We start from the raw sequence: 20,477 nt of genomic DNA on the forward strand, positions 1-20,477 counted from the left end.
GGGAGGCGGGAAGTGGGGAGCCGCCAGGTGGAGGAGCTGGTGGTGCCGGGGAGCGAGCGGGAGCAGGAGCGCCTGGGGAGGGAGGCCAGGGGAGGCTCGGGCTCACCGGGGACAGCGTCTATGGGAACTGCAGAGAATTAACTCTGGGGGCAGCGCGTGAATGAATTCTAGCTGGAGACGCCTGGGGAAGGGCCTGGGCAACGGCTGGGTGAGGGCCAGGGTGGTCGGATGATAAGAGGCAGCATAAGGAGGATGTGGCCGGCCTAGCATCTGGTGAGCAAGGGACTGAGAATGATGACTGAGGGGCTTTTGGTTTTTGGTTTTTAAAGATTTCATTTATTTATTCATAAATAATATGAGAGGTACAGAGAGGCAGAGACACAGGCAGAGGGAGAAGCAGGCTCCCAGCGGGAGCCCGATGCGGGACTAGATCCCGGGACCCCGGGTCACGCCCTGGGCGAAAAGCAGATGCTCCCCGGCTGAGCCACCCAGGGGCCCCTGATGACTGAGGCTTTCCCGTGAGGGGCCCAAGTAAAGCAGGGAGACTGGAGGGCCGGTCGCTGTGGCTCTGGCTGCCGCTCTCATCCGGGCTGTTGGGTCCAGCAGGTAAGACGTTTCATGTGACAGGTGCTTGCCGGCAGGGATAAGGAGAGGCGGAGTGGCAGGTAGTACCTCGGTGCATCTCTCAGTGCCCCGCACCTGGTGGGTTCTCAGCAGGTGGCCACGTGGCCATGGAGAAACTAAGGGAGCATAGAGCAGGCAGGAAGCAGGACATGAATGAGCCCACGCCCAAGGAGGACCAGGCCCTACCCTCGGTGTGGAGGTCCCCGGTGTGTCCTGACGCCCCTAGGGACGACAGATAGCACAGAGCACGTGCCAAGGGCCCTCAGGTAGGTCAGCACACAGCCTGGGTGTCCTCTGCACTGAGTCTGCCCTGATGTCATCCGAGAGCCAGTAGGCCTGGGAGGGCTCAGACCCCTGCTCTCGGGTGTGACCCTGAGGACACAGCACCAGGCCGGTGAGGTTGCCCTCCAAAACGATGAAAACTAGGGATTTCCAAGCCAAGGTATGCAGACCTCACATGACTATTCTAAGCAAGACACGGGTATTTAGTACATTTGGGTTTCTTTACCCCAAGAAGCACGAAATACGCCCCGACAAACCCTAACTGGCACCATATGTACAAACTTTTTCTGATATCTCCTGAACAACATTCTCAATTAATCCCAGAAACCTGGGGTTGAGGAAAGGGAGAGGGCAGAGGGAGGGAGGGAGACAGTAGGAAGAAATAAAAATCCAACCGAGGGAACCTGGAGCCCTGGTCTGAACCCCCAGCAGGCCCAGCCCTCACAGCTCGGTCAGCGGCTGAGTGATGTCCTGTGACATGGAATTTTAAATATTAGCGGATGTGTTTCAGCAGCACAGCCCAGAGCCATTCATTTCCTTGGCGTTTTTTCGTGCTTCGTTGCTGCCAAGCATTCCCATGACATTCACAGTAATAGAAAATTGGCAGGACAAGATTTTAGGCCTGCATGACTCTAGTTACATACAGTGTCGGGCAATATTTATAAAGGTATAGACCCCATGCACACAGGTCCAACAGATGCTATTTGAAAGATGAGAACGCAGTTTGCTCACTTTCACTGTTTTTTTCTGCGGCTAGATTTTTTTTTTAAATAATAAATTTATTTTTATTGGTGTTCAATTTACCAACATACAGAATAACACCCAGTGCTCATCCCGTCAAGTGACTCCCTCAGTGCCCCCCACCCAGTCACCCCCATGCCCCGCCCTCCTCCCCTTCCACCACCCCCAGTTCATTTCCCAGAGTTAGGAGTCTTCATGTTCTGTCTCCCTTTCTGATATTTTCCCCACATTTCTTCTCCCTTCCCTTATATTCCCTTTCACTATTATTTATATTCCCCAAATGAATGAGAACATATAATGTTTGTCCTTCTCCAGTTGACTTACTTCACTCAGCATAATACCTTCCAGTTCCATCCACGTTGAAGCAAATGGTGGGTATTTGTCGTTTCTAATGTGCGGCTAGATTCTAATCACCGTGGCAATAGTGTGCTCAAGGGGCACGTTTCCAACTGTGATGTAAATGGCATTCCGTGTGATGTATGCATTTACCCTCCACAGTGATGCAGAGAGGAAGAAATAACATATACTTAGAGTACGATGGGCACTTTATAAATTTTATTGAACTGATTGCAAGTATGGGATGCAGTTTATCTGGAAATACCTGTTTTGCTTTGGAATATTATAAGGCTTCTCCTCTCCCGTTTTTCTCTTAAAGCCAAGATGATACATAGGCTGCTGATAGATATTACCCTCTAACAGAATTCCTCTATTTTACAGATTAAAAATCTGATAAGTGATGCATAGTTAGTACTTTCTTGGTTGCGAGTGACATAAGATCTAATATAAAGTGACATAAGCAAAAATGGGATTTGTTGGCTTCTAGAAATGAAACCTCCATGGGGCAAGCTTGGTTTCAGAGGTGTCTGGATTCAGATCTCTCTCTCTCTTTTTATTTTAGGATTTTATTTATTCATGAGAAACACACACACACAGAGACACAGGCAGAGGGAGAAAGCAGGCTCTTTGCGGGGGGCCTAATGTGGGACTTGATCTCAGGACCCCAGGATCATGACCTGAACCAAAGGCAGATAGATGCTTACCTGCCAGCCCCTGGGTGCCCCTGGATTCAGACCTCAAGCAGGGGTGCACCTTACGTGGCTGCCTGCCATGAGGGCACGTTGGGGAAAATGGCAGGGCACACCCCAACCCCCAAAGTCTTATGGCATTTCACTGACTGTACCAGGGTCACATGACCATCCTTGCAGCTAGAAGGTACCTGTGGCTTAACCTAGGTCACGTGCCTGAGCCAGGGAGCCAAGCGTGGGAGCCAGCGCATCACTCCAAGTACAAGGCCTGTGTGGAGAGGAGAGGCAGCTGCCTCGAGCACGGCTGAGGTGTGATGTGCAAAGCAGGGGGACTAAATCCTGAGTGGGGGTGGGGGAGGGGGCACGGTAAGTGGCCTTGCTACCATTTGTGTGTAGTCTTTGAATTAAAATTTTAAAATAGCCTGTGGAGCCCCCTAGGTAAAACCTGCCCCCGCTTGGAGGAGTTGTCCCTGGTAGAAAAAAACGTAATTAGACTTGGCAGTGGTTTGAGGAAAGGTGAAGGATGCCTTGTGTTTCCCCATTGGTGCCCCGTCTCCTTCCTTACTACCGGCGTCACACTCAGACCCTCGCAGTATCTTCTTCAGAACAAAGTATTTAACAAAGATTTCTTTCTGGTTCCTGTGAGGAGGTTAATGGAGCCTTGGCTTCCCCAATGAATCCTGAAAAGTCTTATTTACTTCCCCACCTCGCTCACCCACCTTCCTGACAATTTTGGTGCTACCTTAACCTGAGAACACAGCTCCTTTCCCACATTGCTTGTGCTTCTTGTTTGAGACACTTGCCGAGTTGTTTATTTTTCATCTGGATGTCCGGCCAGAACCACATGCAAGTCAGACACTTTACTACCTCTCTGTTCCGAATACCTTCTATTTCTTTTGCTTCTCATCATTATTTTGCATCCTTCGGACCCTTGGTGTTAATTCCCCACTTGCCTCCTGGTCATCAATAGAGATCATGCATCCATACCCCTCAACCACATCCCCGGATTTGACTCAACCACTCAATGACATCCATTTGTCAGCTGAAAATCAATGTTCCTCAAAAACTGTTGGAAATGCCTGTGTGACCAAGCATGTTGACTGTCAGGGGCAAGAATCAGTGCTGCGACACACAGCGCGATGTCACAGTTACTCCCAGGAGCACAGCATGTCCTCATGGCCAGCAAATCTCCCTCCTGCCATTCAGAAATTCTCACTTTGTTCAGGTAAAGGTTCTGTCACCGTACTTTTTGAAAAATTACATGGACCCACTTCTATTCTTATTCATCCAGAATCAACTGGAATGGATAAGTGAGCTCCTCGGATTTGCCATTTATGAGTCACATTCTTTTGTCACCTAGTAAGATGCTTTATTCTCTCTTGCCTTGGCTAGAAACACAGAAAAGAGGACAAAAGTGTCTACCACTTTATTTATAAATTTTAATGTGTTGTATTAGTTATCTCTTGCCTTAACAAGCCATGCCAGCAACTAGTGGCTTAAAACAACCACCAATTTATTTGTTCATTGTTCTGCAAGTTGGCAATTAGGGCTGGTCTCGGCTGGTCTCTGCTAGTCTCTTCTGAGGCTTCTTTTGCCTGGAGCTGTTCATGTGGCTGCAATCATCGGGCATCTCAGGTAGGATCTGATAGTCTAAGAAGCACCACTCATATGTATGGAGGTTGTGGTGGCTGTGGGCTAAGTCACTGTCTCCAGCAGGCCAGCCTAGGTTTCCTCACATGGTACAGGGAGAGTTCCCAGCAGCAAGAGAGTCAAGCTTACCCTGCTTCAGTCATCTGCTTGTATCAAATTTGCTGATATTCCGTTGGCCAAGCAAGGCTTATGACCAAATCCAGGGTCAGTATTGGAGGGTACCATCCAAAGGCCTGAGTGTGGGGAGGCAGGATCCTTCGAGGACCCTTACTGTAAAAATTTATCTCATGAGTTAAACATCTAGATCATATCTTTAACTGAAAAATGAAGTTTACCTGGGAAAGTATCAGGGCCAACCAAGGCAAACCATTACCAGGAAGAAAATCTGTCAGAGATTTATAGATACAGAGCAGAGATATCAACCTCTTTTTTTTTTTTTTTAAGATTTATTTATTTATTTATTTATTTATTTATTTATTTATTTATTTATGAGAGACACACACAGAGAGGCAGAGACACAGGCAGAGGGAGAAGCAGGCTCTATGCAGGGAGCCTGATGCAGAACTCAATCCCAGGACCCCGGGATCATGATCTGATCCTAAGGCAGATGCTCAACCACTGAGCCACTCAGATGCCCCAGATATCAACCTCCTATAAATCTGTTAGCACCAAAGGAGCATTGTCTGTGCACTGAAGCACTACCCCAGTTGTAAAACCAAGCACACTTCAAAAATGAGTCTAGCCCTGTATCTGTAATCTGCTCAGATATTTGACCTGTGAATACATCTAAGGCCCTTCCAAAGAACTTGTATAGGAGAAGGAGAGGCATTTCCTGGTTAGGTGAGTCAGGTTGGTCATCCTGGTCCTGATAAGTAAGGAGGGAATAAGGTGACCAATAGTTAACACTTGCTAAGCTCCGAATTTCAGTCACTACGTGTGATTGATTGCCTTTAAACCTTGAACCACTGTGTGAGACGGGTAGCAATCTCATGTCCATTTATCAAAAGAGAAACAGTAGCTTACCGTCCCCAAGCTCAATAGGTTCAAACAGAAGAGTTGGGTCTTGAACCCCTGTCTGTTTCTAGAGCCTCAGTTATTTATACTAAGTCCTGCTGCTTGTTTCATCGCATGGGACAAACAGATGGGCTCCATGAAATGATGTCTCTCCCAGGCCCCACCATCCAAATGTGTAGTCCTGTTGCAGGCTTCTCCTCCTTGGGTCAGTTTCCTTCCCTGGGACCTCACAGCCATTAATAGGAAATCCAGGAGGGCCTATGGGATGGCGATGTCTTCTACAGTTCTTACAACATAAGAATTGTTGATGATGGGATTGATTACTTCCTAACTGAGCTCTGGGACCCTTTTCAATTAAATTACTCCTGCAGAGAGAACTTTCAGATTGCTGCAGCTCTTGCTTGAGAGAAGTCAAACCTATTTCTCATTTTGCCCAGCTCTAAGGCAATGTTGTTTCTCAGCAAAATGGCTGATAAGCCCAGCATATCCAGTCTTCAGGGTATAAAAATCCTCTGTTTATACCAGTGCCTTCCCATCAAGCAGTGTAATTGAAGCTCAGAGATTTAGAATGACTGCCCTCCAACACATCTTCATAATAGAGTTCTTCCAATAATACCAGTAGGTAGTGATGATGATTACAATGTGATGAAGGGAAGTAATTCTGGAAGTAAGTCCATTTCTCCCACAAACGTTAAGAAAAAAGCAACAACTCATAGGCATATAAGTGAATATAGTCCCCACACATCGGTGTTCAGTCCCAAGTCCCTGCCTCCGCCTCCAAGAAACTTGGGTGATCCTCCAGCACACCTTGAGCATCAACCAGATGTTAAGTTAGGTTTTTACAAATAAGATTTTTTGCTGTCATCCAGTCATGTGTGTTTTGGCAAAGAGGGGCAAAGAAGCGACAGCACGTTTCAGGCAAGTGTTCTTACATCTGTCCTCGCAGAAGGATTGATTGAATGGAAGAGAAGGCAGTGTTTAACTAATTTTGAGGAAGAATAAATGTGTTAGATGGTATTCAGTAAAGCACGATCTGCATAGCATGTAAATTGCACAGAATTGTAATGCAGAAAACCCTATAGTGAATGGGTTTAATTTATAGCATTTCTAGAGACTACAACATTCCATAACAGTAATTGGAAGGTTTATTTTCCATTTGATAATTTATTTAAAAATGCAAATAGGGTAGGGCCTTTTTTTTTAAGTAAACCTCTTGACTCATAAATTGATTTAAAAAACATAATATGTTAATTTTTTTCTAATTCTGTACTGAAGATGTATACACATCACCCAGATCCATTTGCAAGATCTCAGTTCATATTTCTGTGTTTATAAAATTTGCTGTTCTCCAAAGTGGAAGACATCTTAGAAAAATTAATTATTTAATGAGTTGCAATATTCAGATTTGTGGTAGTTTGCTTAGAAATAGCATATAAATTTGGAGGCACATTGAAAATTTAACCATGGCTTGATGCAAATTAATATCCACATGGGCAATGTGCAGCCAGATAAAAAGAGGATGAAAAGAATGTCTTCAAAGAAGATGGGACATAGAGTCTTTATCACCATGAAGCTTGTTGTTTTGATCCAGTGGCATAATGAAGGTACATGGTAAGAAGGAGGCCTAGATTCTGATGCCAAATCCAGCCTTTAATGTGTTGCTCAGCACAGAAATGGGAAGAGGGTATCTGGGATTCTAAGATATGCAGGGCGTGGAATGTTTGCCAGGTATCCTCAGATTATGTGCATGAGGCAGACACAGACGGTGGCCTCAAGAAATGAAGCATCCAGTGTAGGGGATAAACATCTATCAAATATAAGAGAAGATCGGGCCATAAGTTGGGCACTTGATAGCGGTGGTGATTGGGCAGCATTGCGAATGTACTAAATGCCATTGAATTGCACACTTTACAATGGTCACTTTTATGTGATGTGAATTTTGCCTCAGTTTTTTAAAGCTGTGCTGGGAAGAAACACACAAGGAACAAGGAGGAACCCACGTCCTTGGGAATCTTTGCGCATCATCTTTGGAGCCAAGAAGGCTAATGCTTAGAAAGGAAGGAGCATTTGGGGGCCCAACACTCTTGTGTGAATATCTCAGCTATGTTTTGTTTGGCCAGTGCACATCTGGTATTTTGAAGGCTCTACCTTTCTCTAGCCATTCTAGGTTAGGACTCAAGTCCTATGAAGACTGGAGAGGTGTTTGTCTACCTCGTGAGAGCTGGGAACCAAAATACTAGTATGCTGGGGCAGGGGGGTTGGGGGGGAGGACAGTAGATTCAAGACCACTATGCCCCAACTAACTGTGTGGCCATAGGCAAGTTAATTAACCACTCTGAAATTCTGTTTCCTCACTAGCAAATTGAGGCTCATAAAAACTATCTCACATGGTTTTGGAAAAGATTATTACCATAGGCAAAACGTCTGGCAGAGAGGAGACACTAATAAATTATAATAGCCTTCTGCCCTGGCCCACCTCCCAGCACCCTCACTTTGCTCCCCTGCCTTGGCTAGAACTTCTCATCGTAGAAGTCATTTCCTACAATGTAGCAACAGCAGTGGCCTCATTAGGTCACAGTTACATTGGTATATAGCCTTGGCATGAGGGCCTTAGAAGGAACGGAGTCTGGGGCCAGAAATAAAGAAAGACCCTTTTTTTCTAAGCCCCCTTCCTTAGCACAATGAGGAATGTCGAGAGCGTTACCACGGAACCAAAAAATATTGGAATTGACTCTTGAAGGTCATTTAATCTTACCTTCTCATTTTATAGATGAGGAGCTGGGGCCCTTGAGAGGAAGGGGTAATCCTGTGAACCATACTTCCTTACCATCCCTCCAGTTGGTTCCTGTTAGAGAACATGCTGGATGTTCTCCATTTGTCCATATAGATCCACTCACTATCCTTCCCCAGCCTCCTCCCTGGCCTGGAAGCTCACCTCCAGGTGTATGGATTATATCAACTGGCTCCCTTGCGCCAATTGGTTTCCAATTGCATTTGACTGATGGGAAGCACCAGAAGTGGATCAAAGTGCAGGAGTCTGAAGTCAGAATATTGATAACCTGAGACCTCTTCCTACCAGGTGACCACAGGTTTTACGAGGCCCCCCCACCAAATGGCTATGGCTTCTGCCCAGACCTCTCCAGTATGGCTCGCCTCTCTGGGTCTGCTCTATACCCTTTCCTTTGCCAACTCATGACTTAAGTTGGGAAGTAGTAGCAATTCCTGATGTTGCCACTCCTGGGTGTATCCTTATTAGTTTCCCTAAACCCTACTCACACTTTTGTGAATCATCCCGTTTTTAAGTTTTCCTCGGGTACGCAGTTTGAAGATGTCACTTGCAGAGACCCTGACTAATATAAGAGTAAACTCCTTTTCCCTGCCAATGTATTTTCTTGCAGAAGGACCTCCTCTGGAGTAAGGGTCAGAAAGCCAAATCCAGCCCAAGAGCTGGGAATGATTTTTAACGTTCTTTAAAATGGTTGAAAATAAATCAGATGAAGAATATTTTGTGACACATGAAAATTCAAGATTCGGGGTCCAAAAAAAGTTTTATTGAAACACAGCCATGTTGATTTGTTTATGTATTTCCCGTGGCTACTTTCATACTCTCCTGGCAGAATCGAGGCATTGCAAGAGAAACCAAACACCCTGCAAAGTGTAAAATATTTACCCTCTGGCCCTGTAGAGGAAAAATGTGTGATCTTCGCACTACATATTGTTCCTGGCCTTTCTCTCAAACTCCTGGTTGACAGCTGAATCTCTTGGTTGGGTAGAGCCAATCCATTAAAGACTATAGGATTTCTTCCCCTTTTCTTGCTTCTCTCTCCGAAGGCCCAAGGTGCAGAGGCTGGGAGAGTGAGAATAGAAGAGTCTTGAGAGTTTGAGAAAGCTCTTCTGGTAGCAGATTTAAAACCACATTCTCTGATGGGCTCCCTCTTGTTTGACCTGCATGTCCATCTCTCAATTGGTTCTGAACTCAGGAGGGAAGAGGGTATGATTTTTTGACTCCCAGAAATCCCTTTCTCCCTTAACTTAGTGCCTTAGTTTGAACACCCATCATCTCCCACAAGTTCACTAACACATCCTTCTATCTGGCCTCCTTGCCTCTAGCATCAGCTTCTTCCAATCCATACAGCCAATGTGATCTTTCTAAAATACAAATCTGACCTTATACTTTCTTCAGCGTGAAGACTGACTTCATACCTCTCTATATCCACACCCCCAGATAGTACCTTCCCACACTAACTCTAGGCCTTGGCATGTGACTTGCTTTGGGCCAAGGGGATAATAACAACCTTGATACAAGCAGAGACTTGAAAAAGTACTTGCATGTTACCTCCTCTCTTGGACCCCTGCTAGTGTCACAAGAGCATGCCCACACTAGCCTGCTGGAGGACATGGGAAACACATGTACAAAAGCCTAGTTGTCCCAGGCAGGGCCATCTTTAGATGAGACAGGCCCCAGCCAACCTGCCAGTTCCCTGTGAATGCATAGTGAGCCCAGCCCAGACCAGTGGAACCACCTCACCAGTGAATAGACTTGTGTAAAACAATCAGAAGTTGTTTTAAGTCTCTAAGCTTTGGGGTGCTTTGTTATTCAGCAGTAGCTAACTGATACATCTATTTAAAACACTTCAGTGCCTCTAATCACCTCTGCAACAGAGCCGGGATTCCTTAACTTAATAACACGTAAGACCTCATACCATCTCCCTGAGTTCCACTGAGGCTAACCGGCCCACTCTCATGCTGTGCAGCCATAACTATAAAAGTTGGTTCCCAACACCCTTGCTGGCCTCACCACCAATATCTTGAACTCTGTGCCATGCTCTCTCTTTCCTGATAAGTTCCTATTTGCTCTGTTCTGGTTGCACCCCAAGCTGAGCAACCCTAGCTTCCCTCTTTGTGACTTATACTTGCCCCTTAGTGCTCTCAAAACCTTGAGTCATGACCCACTGGTCAGAAGTTGAGAGAGTCATGACTAGCATTTTTAAAGGGGGAGTAGGAAAGACATTGGGACAGGATAAATTGTTCATAATAAGAGTATATTTTCAGTGTCTATGTATTGGTTTTTTATGTAAAAAAATATTTTTTTCTATGAGACATAGGCAAAAAAAGTGTGAAAATGTGCTGTGTTAAAACCAATCTTCTTCTGGCCACTCTGAGTGAATCCTGGCCCAAACCCATCTGGTCCTCACACTATCCCAGGACTTGAATCCTTCCCTAAGGACTTGCCCATTCTGTCTTGAGCTTGTTCACCTCCCCACATCCACTGCCCCCACCCTTCGGTATGTCCCCCACCCATGCTTTTGCAATTTGGTATTTCCTCCACCAACAACCATCTTCCTTTCCTTAGTTTTCTGGAAAGTTCTGATTTTTTAGGGGGTGCTATAAATACATCCTGCATCACTGAATGTTCAGTGTGCACATTATTCCAGGTGCTCACCTCCAGAGAGCATCTCCTTCCCCTTCCCTGCCTCCAGTTCGTTCTACTTCCACACCAGACTTTCTGATACATCACCACTTAGGAGCACTCTTTCTAGAACCTAACTTCTGTTTCCCACGTTTCCACTGGAGAATGGCCTGTGCTTCTACCTGCCTCCGGAGCCCCCACCTGTCCCTGGAGCCCAGGCGTGTAGCTGTCCTAACCCTCGGCGATCGCCGCCTTATAGTTGATGAGCCCATGTATGTACTTCCCATACAAGGTCAGAGCTCCTCGAGACAGAGGCCAGAGTCCTTGGATCACCAGCACCCACAGCAGGCCTTTGGCATCAGAGCGAGGTGGCACCCAGGTCAAGTTGCAACTGTCCCCTGAGTGTAGTTTGGGGTGCACCGCTGTGCTGGGGGCATGCGAGAGGGGGCCGCTGGGTGTCTGGGGGCCAAGGAGACAAGTTGGAGGCAAGCCCCCGTGGTGCTGGAGGGAAGCAGGAAAGCCCAAACCAGGCGACTGAGGGCGGGGGTGACCCCACGCTGTGTCTTCAGGAGGGCTTTGTGTGCCACCACACAGGAGACAAAGAAAGGGGCCTGGGAAGGAAGCAGAGGTAAGGAGAAGCTGGTGAAAGGCCCGAAACCCACAGGGCCAGGGCAAGGGGGCCCCTTCTTGGACCATCAAGGGGGAGGATGGAGATCAGAGCCGAAGCTGCCAGTGACCCAAGGATGGGTGGCCCGGGAGCGGGGACAAAGATGAAGCACATTCGTTCCTCGCAGCATCCACGAAGGCACAGAAGGCCCAACCGCTGAGGCCCCCGGTCGCCCCTTCTGGGGGTGCTGGTAGACACGGTCAGCCGCTAGCACAGGGCCTGGCACATTCGGAGGACAAATCCGCTGAAGAGGAGGCAGTGAATCATTTGTATGGTGCTCTCTCTCTCTCTATCTCTCTCTCTCTCCCTTTTGAAAGCAACCAAATCATTTTGGCCTGTAAGAATAGCACGTCCCGAAATAGCCGGGTGCTGACCTGGCCCCGGGAGACAGGGGGTGGGAAGGACAAGGGGCCACAGGGTGGGGGGTCAGGGATGTGTTCCCCATCCAGGCTATATTCCCACCGATTTCAAGGAGAAACTTCTCTACGTGAGGGTTTCTCAGATAGCAGCTCACCCGCTCAGGTCCGGAGGAGACAGAGAGCAGGTGAGACCCGGGGCAGGAAGGGTGCGAGCAGGGAAGTGAGTCTGGGGGCACCTGTCCTCAGGGTGGCAGCGGAGCCGGCCTCCTGCTTCTCTAATGGCTCATCATCCACTTGGGAAATGCGGGAATTTGAACCAGATGAGGAGTCAGTGAGCTCCGTGAGCTACAGCACCCAAACCCCAGGAGCGTCGGGAACCGGCAACAAGAAGAAGATCCGTGGAGCATCTTCTGAGAAGCAGGCTGAGCGGACCAGGGGCAGGTGGGTCCCTCCCCGCTCAACTCCCCCAAGGGCTCCCCTGAGACAGGTCCCCCTACCACTATGAGGCACCGTAATAAAAATAAGGTAGGAGGTAGTGGGAAGAGGGGTGCCTGGGGGCTCAGCCTTGGGCTCAGGTCGGACCCCAGGGGCCTGGGATCCAGTCCCCCACCGGCTCCCTGCTCAGTGTGGCGTCTGCTTCACCCTCTGCCTCTGCATGCTGCTCTCCCTGCTGTGTTCTCTCTCTCTCTCTCTCTGTCAAATAAATAAATTCTTTAAAAAAATAAAAATTAAAAATAAAATAAAATAAAGCTCAAGTAATTAAGCGTGCTGTACTATTAGAGGACAGTGATTGAAAATCTTTATTTTAAGACAGCACCTACTAAGAGAAGAGATCTTTAGATTCTGAGTCATAGCGTGTGTGCCCTGAACACAGTTTGATATGTAAAATCAAACGGGAGTTATATTGCTACGTGTTCAAGTTGTATTGCTAGAGGAAGTATGTAGAGGCGGGTACCGGTGCTCTGCAGGCTGTACTTGACTGTTCCTCACTCTGCTGTTGGTCCCTAGCCAGTTAGTTAGCCATCCAGGTAAGCTAGGCCCTTACTTTTGTTAATCTGACCAGTCCTGACCTCACACAGGAGGCATTTCGGGAGCTACAATCCAGCTTCATGGAGCAAACCATCAGGTCATCTGACTTTAAGTCCAGCCTTGGCCTTGGCCCTCACTTGGATGACTAGCATTCTCTATTATTTAAAACACCCAGCATCTCCTCAGATTGCTAATGAGTTTCTACCTTAAGAACTCTCTGCCTGAGACATTGTTTAGATCACCTGCCTGCTACTTTAGCTTTTGTAGGTCTGGAGTCCAATAAGCCCTACTCACTGCCTTCTGTCCCAACCCCAAACAGGCATGGAGTGCAAGGCATCACAGTCCTCAGCAACCAGGCAGGGAATCAGTAAGGAGGTAAAACCAAACAACAGCTACCAGACACTCCCTCACCAGGGTGAGAAGGGCCTGGACAGAGGAGCAAGGGGAGTATGTAGCCTCTTAGCCTCATTTCAGAAATCACAGGGAATGCAGTGGGAAGAGCAATGTAGAGGAAGTAGGTAGAGTGGTGGCCATTCTTTACTCACATACAACCAGTACCCCAGAAAGCAGGCTGGGGTCTCCAAGAGAAGACCTAGTCCCAGAGAGGAGGCCTGGCAACAGCTATACAAAGTCTCAATCACTTGGATTCTTGTCCTAGGAAGAAAAGCTAAAATCCGTGCGTTTGCACACCAAGACCTGTAAATCAGGAAATGTCTCATGGGAAAGATACCGGAAAGATCTATGAGGCTAAGTGTGTGTGTGGGGGGGGGGGGGCAGTCGTCTCATATACTCTCCCCTGCTCCCAATCTTGCCCTTCTCCGGTTGGCCTTGTCTCTCATATCCAGACCTGCTTTTCTCAAATATAGTTTTTGTGAGGTCACTCTCTGGTCAGGCTCTTGGTCAAATGCTTGGTTATAACTAGGTATTTGTATCTTCAGCTGTCCAATCTAGCAGCCATCACAAAGCCTTCCAGGACAGGATAGCATGGTGCCACCAAAGCCAAGGTCCAGGGTACTGCAGAGCGGTTTACGGGGTGAAAACTGAAAATTGAAAATAGTTTTATTTTGTGCCTGGAAGGCTGTTGGAGACTTTTAAGTGAAGCTTTTTTTTTTTTTTTAAATTATTTATTTGTTTGACAGAGAAAGAGAGAGGGAGAGAGAGCACGAGTGCACAAGCAGGAGGAGCAGCAGAGGAAGAGGGAGAAACAAGTTCCCCCTGAGCAGGGAGTCTGATGCAGGGCTCAACCCCAGGACCCTGAGATCATGACCTGAGCCAAAGGCAGATGCTTACCTGACTGAGCCACCCAAGAGCCCCTAAGTGAAGCATTTTTATAGTAGCTTTGAGAATGGATGACAAATTAGGAGATGCTGATAGAAAGAGAGGAGGGGCAGGGTTTTGATTAGCTGAAGAGTAAAGAATGAATGCTTAGTGTGTGATGGAGTTACATGTGACTAATATTTTTCTATTTTTCACACCCTAATTTATCTATCCAATACTTATTCACTTATTCTACACATACTTGTTGAGTACCTCCTATGGAGGTACCTCCTAATGGAGCCAGGCTCCATTCAAGGTAAAGAGGACACAATGGTAAATAAGACATAGATGGTTCTACCTTTAGGCAATTACAAAGGAATGATGAGTGTGACATATAGCTTGTTACAGGAGCACATGCAAAGGACATCTAACCTGGGCCCTGGGGTCCCCTATGTCTCCACTGCCATTGGTCTCTCTAGCCAGAGTTTCTTCCCATTTCCCTCCATGCGTCCCACATATTCCTGACTTCAGGTATGGGATTATATTCTCACCGAGCCTACTGAAGGTCTGTCAGTTCTTTAAGGCCTATCTTGTGTCTCAAATCTCGTCTGAAGAGACTTCTAGTGAAAGTGGCATGTGAGTTAACGCTTTTCAGTCCATACCCTGTCCCAGGGCTCCAAACGCATTACAGTGGGAGACAAAAATATTTTAAAGGAAGCCCAAATACAAATGGCCATGCTCAAAAACTAAATAAAAGGGATCCCTGGGTGGCGCAGCGGTTTGGCGCCTGCCTTTGGCCCAGGGCACGATCCTGGAGACCTGGGATCGAATCCCACGTCGGGCTCCCGGTGCATGGAGCCTGCTTCTCCCTCTGCCTGTGTCTCTGCCTCTCTCTCTCTCTCTGTGACTATCATAAGTAAAATAAAAAATTAAAAAAAAAACTAAATAAAAATTTTTATTGACCAAACATAATACTATAAGGCTGAAGCAATTGGCTGCTAAGTGTGAAAGTAGGCACAGGTGGTGAATTATTAATATCCGGCATGGTGACAGGGACCCAATGTATCCTGTGAGAGGCTGGGAACAGAGCCAGTTTTATCAAGTGAATCCAGTGCTTTTGTGGAGACTTTGCCACCCGTGAGAGGAAGATGAAGAAAGGATTTGTTGGACCCTTACCTGGAATGTGGAGGCTATGAAGCTGAGCATCTTGAAAGGTTGGAAATAAAGGATCTTACTTTGAAGCAAGAACAGGAGTCAAGCAGCCCCCGTGGGTTGGTAACAAAATCTTTTCAATGGGACAAGCACTTCTGAACTGCTAGGAAGAGGGACGGATGGAAGGAAGCCAGGGAGGAACGAAGGAAAAAAAAAAAAAAAAAAACGAAGGACCTAGGGGGCCTGGAAACAGGAACCACAACATTGTCAGAGCCTGGGGGAATAAAGAGAAAGAAACAACAAAACCTCCTAACCACGATGAGCCTTCAAACTGAAATTCCAAAACACATGGAGAAAACTGAGACAAAAGATATAAATAATCAGGAGATAAACTGACTCCAGGTGAAATGGAATGGAAATAAGAGATTAATATGAAAATGTCTTCTAAAAGGTATGTTTAAGATCCTCAAAGAGATGAAGGGAAGAAAAGCATTCATTAAGAACAACAACAACAACAAGAAATGCTGAAACAAAACAACTAGATGAGAAGGAACAGGTAACTATTGGAAATCCTGGGAATAATAAATGCATTCCTTGAAATAAAAATCAGAATGAATGGGACAAACCTTAGACTGGACATAGATGAACAGATTATTAAAGAACTAGAAAATACTATTGAGAAACTCACCAGAACACAGCATGGGATGATAAAGAGATTAAAACCATGAGATGCCAAGGAAAACCAAGAAACAGACTCTTAACTCCAGAGAACACGCTGATGGTTACCAGAGGGGAGGGGGTAGGAGTTGGGTGAAACAGATGACGGGGAGTGAGAAGGGCACTTGTGATGGGCACCAGGTGTTGTTTGGAAATGTGGAATCACTATCTTGACTATATTGTACACCTGAAACTAATGTCACACTGTATGTTAATTAGCCATAATTTAAATTAAAACTTCCCCCCCAAAAAAAACCCCAAAACCCTATGAGATGCCAGTTAGAAAACACAGTAGATGGAAAGACTCCAGCACGGCCCTCAGAAGAATTCTCGAAAAAGAGAATAGAGAGTGGGAGATGAGACATATTCCTGGAGACTATAGCTGAGAATCTTCTGGACTTGAAAACAGATAAAGGCCTACCACTAATGCTGAAAGGAATAGATTTTTTTTGAAACGTCTTCTGAGCCCTAGCTCCTTACCAGCTCTATGGCCTCATCTCGTACTGCTTTCTTCCCCTGGCCTTGCTCATCTGTGAACTAACAAGCCCACTCCGACCTTAGAGCCTCTGCTTGTGCTCTTTCTCTGAAATGCTTTGCCCCCAAGATAATCTGTATGGCTCCTTCTCTCATTGGCCTTAGATTTCCCTTCAAATGTTACCGTGTCAGAGAGACCTTCCCTGATAGAACAAATAGACATTTGCTTAGGAAATGAATGACTGAGTGGGTAGGTGGATGAATACAGCCCTTTCTCTATTGCCACCTGACCCACCCACAGGTATGTGGTACTTAGTACAATGCTGGGTCCAGTTTAGTTTTGATTAAAAATATCCAGGTAAAGCCCTATGTCCCCAAGTCTGACATCACTGTGTGTGCATATGAATTAATATTTAATGACAGATATGTTTGATCTATTTTTGCCTAAAAGCTTCATTTTTTTTAATAGAGCAATTAAATCATGGAATTACAACGTTTAAAGGGGGTTTAGAGCTCAGCTAAAACTTCCATATTTTACGTGTGAAAAAATGGTGGCCAAGAGAGATGAAATGGACTGTCAAGCAGTTTAACAGAACCAGAACTAGAAATCACCCCCTTGAGTCAGAATCCAGCGTCCTTTTTACCATGCTACATGTCTGCTTTATCCTCCCTGCATTCAGAGAAACTGGGTCATAAATAATCCTATTCCCTCAACAAACATCTTAATCTCTATGAACACATGCGTTGTTTCCAGGTAACAATAGATTACCCCTACCTGCTTTGGAGAAGTTGGGGCTTCCAGGTGCCACTTCATTAAAAATGTAATTTTAACGTGTTTTTATTTCTACAGCTTCTTGTCATTAAGAGCCTATAATTAAAATAATTAGGAAAAGAATATTGCCTGTTAATCAGTCTACATTTCAATAAAACATTTTAAAATTCACAGTCCAAAGCTGTTACCTTATTATTTAAGCATGAGTTCTATTATATAAATTGTCACCACAGCACAGCCAACCAGTTATTTATAGAAAAAAATCTGTTAGCTTTTCCTTGGTAAACCAATGTCACTCTATGCTGAAGTTATTGAAGAAATTATAGGGAGATGGAAGATGGGTGGGTTGGCATCCCCCCAGCGTAACTGGGCTCTGGAAGATTTCCAAAGCCTCTTTTGGATGGAGTGTACGTCAAGAGGGTTGAGAAGAAACACAGTTTTGCAGCAGCAGTGAGAATTCATGGTGCTAAATTTTGGGTGTCATGCATACATATATATACACACAGACATATGTATGTGATGATAGTGATGAAAAGATTTTTTAAGCTGCTATAATTCAGGAAGGCTTGATTCCAATGGTACAACTGGGTAAGAGACACTAAAAAGCAATGATAATTATAATTGCTATAACCGATTTCTCATTGTATGTATTCTGTTCTCTATTTACTGTAAGCCTACACCTTTAGTCCTCCAGAGGCTTGTGCTAGAGCATTTTTGTGGGACTACTCTACTTGCATTGCTCACAGAGGTGAGCTTTGCATGACCTAGCAGGGTCTGGGCTGGAAGGCTGCTAGAGTTCACTCAGAGGGTTCAGAACTGATGCTATATATTTGTTATGAAATAAAGAGACCCTCATGAGACCCTGCTAACCCCACTAAACACGCTCTTCCCTGGGATCCCATGAGCCATGAGCTTCTTTCCAGAAGCAAGATGCAATTAATAAAAATTAAATTCCATGTCTTAAGAGATAAATAATGATATTTTTGAACAACCAGCATGAGACAAACATCCCAGTTGGGATTTTAAGACATTTTTAATAAATTATAAATCTTTCTGTAGTTTTGGATGAGGGGATTTACGACAAATTTGTGGAGTTGGTGGAGATATAAAGGAAAACATGGAACATTTGACATCTTTCTGTGGCTGATAGGCTCTAGATATACACCCCTACACCTCCTATTCTCCACATCCTCGTTGAGCCCATTCCCTTTGAGTGTGAGCAGGACCTGTGACTTGATTCTAAGCAACAGAATATGGCAAAAGTGGTGAACTGTCACTATTGTGATTACATTATATTTATATAAGATTATATTATTATATAAGATTGTAACTTCCATCTCACTGGCAGACTTTCAGTGGCTTTGATCAAGTATGCTACCACAGGAGAGGCCCACGTAGCAGGAAACTAAGGACAGCCTCTGGTTGATAGAGGACCTCAGGAATTGAGGCCCTCAGTCCAACAACCTGTGAGTAATGAATGCTTCTAGCATCTATGTGAGCTCGGATGCAGACCCTTCCCCAGTCAAGCCCCAGCTGCAACCCCAGCCCTGGCTGATCCCCTGATTGCAATCTTATTGGAAACTTTGAAGTGGTTGATCCAGCTAAGTCATGGCCAGATTCCTGACTCACAGATAATGTATGTGTTGTTTTCAAACACTAAGTTTGTAGTAATTTGTTCAATAGCAATAGATAACTAGTGCATGCCTCAATGATATAAGCATGACGGAGGGCATTTTACATTCTGAAGAAAGAAGATGTAGAAAATTGAAAGAGTCTGGGCATAGACACCAGAGGGGCCTGGATTTGAGTTCCTGCTGTACCATTAGCATCTATGTGACCTGGAATTATTTCCATGTCTTCTCCAAACCTCAGTTTTTATATCTCTAATATGAAGAAAATATTTTCTACCTCATGGCACTATTTATGGGAGTAAACCAGATATAATCTGTGTGTGTGTGTGTGTGTGTGTGTGTGTGGTATATCTGGCAGATGAAATGTTTAGTATGTGCTACTTATTGCCATAGACTGCCTCTACCGGAATAGTTACGACATGATATAGTGAGCCAGGTTGGTTTTGCTAGTTTTTTTGCTCCCTCTGGTTGGGACTTTATGTTTCAGAGAGGCTAAGTGGCCTTCCATTCAGTCCTGAAAAGGTTTTACTCTCATGGGTATTATAAATGTTTTCTTCTCAGTATGTGACGTGATTATCTAATTCCTTTTTGTCTGAAGCAAAACTAGGGAGATATGGGAATTATGGGGCATTAAGAATCCTTTTTCAAATAAAGAAACAGATGACATTCCCTCAGTGACATGAATATCTGACCCCAGCTCTGGTACATGAGGTGGCTCTGCATGCAGGAGAGACTTCATTAGCTGGCTAAGAGCACAGAGCTGTCAGTCACAAATTTCCAGCAGCCTTTTGCTTTCTTCATTGGCATTAACATATTAGAAATTGAGAAATTTTTATCCTCTACTCAAATGGTGTGAATAAATGCAATAGTGAAATACTTCAGTCTGCAACGCAAAGATTTCTTAGACTCTGCTCGGGCTATACCTTATCTATGAAAAAGAAGCTGAAATTTTGTTTGAGCGCCCTGTCTTGGTGACTTACAATCAGTGGAACTTGATACCTAAAAGTAGTCCATTTGGGAAACCCAGGAAAAAAGAGATCTGCTCTGTAACCACGTAGTGGATATCTGGACTATAGGAGGGCTGGGTTGGCCCTTATCAAGCTGAACCCATCCTTTCCCGACATGGAGAATTATATGAAGGTGCTCTTTTCCATGTTTCTCCCCCATTGCCCTCCCCCAAACTTGTCTTTCCTTTTCTTACAACAAAATAAAACAGAACAAAAATGTATCCCTGCCCTCAGTCTGTGTATGAACTGATTAGTTGAAAGACCTGTGTTCAAATCTAGGCTCCGTTGTTTAATATTGTGCTCTTGGGCAAATCACTTCGTCTCTCAAGGACTTGATTTCGTTATACTAAAATGGAGAGCGCAGCTAGAGTCTCCAAGGATTAGTGTGAAGTTGCAATGAGGTAGGACATGTGAAAAGGCCAAACCCAAGCATCGTTTTCTGCGTACACATGCAAGGGTGCAGAATCAGTTTCAGGAAAAACATTTTAAGCTTCTCTTTTCCTCTATCTGCTCCATTTCCCTCCTGTCCAAGCAATAAGCCATCTAGGACAGTGTTCAGAAATGTCCCCTCTGAGCCAAGCACATTGTAATTCAAAAGATTGGCTTATGATGCCTATTAATGGAGATAATAAACCTAACGTTTCATTGAGCACTGGCTATCGGCAA

General features: G+C 45.3%; 1 long non-coding RNA gene across 1 annotated transcript; it reads right to left on the reverse strand.

The window, feature by feature from the left end:
* Positions 1-307: 307 nt before the first annotated feature.
* LOC144324585 (uncharacterized) lies at positions 308-2,086 on the reverse strand. Its single transcript, XR_013390034.1, has 2 exons — positions 1,972-2,086; positions 308-740 (listed from the first exon to the last, which is right to left on the reverse strand). It is a non-coding gene; the product is annotated as an uncharacterized LOC144324585 (long non-coding RNA).
* Between the last annotated feature and the right edge of the window lie 18,391 nt (positions 2,087-20,477).

The sequence above is a fragment of the Canis aureus genome, chromosome 12 (genome assembly GCF_053574225.1).
Source record: "Canis aureus isolate CA01 chromosome 12, VMU_Caureus_v.1.0, whole genome shotgun sequence".
NCBI classification, from domain to species: domain Eukaryota; kingdom Metazoa; phylum Chordata; class Mammalia; order Carnivora; family Canidae; genus Canis; species Canis aureus.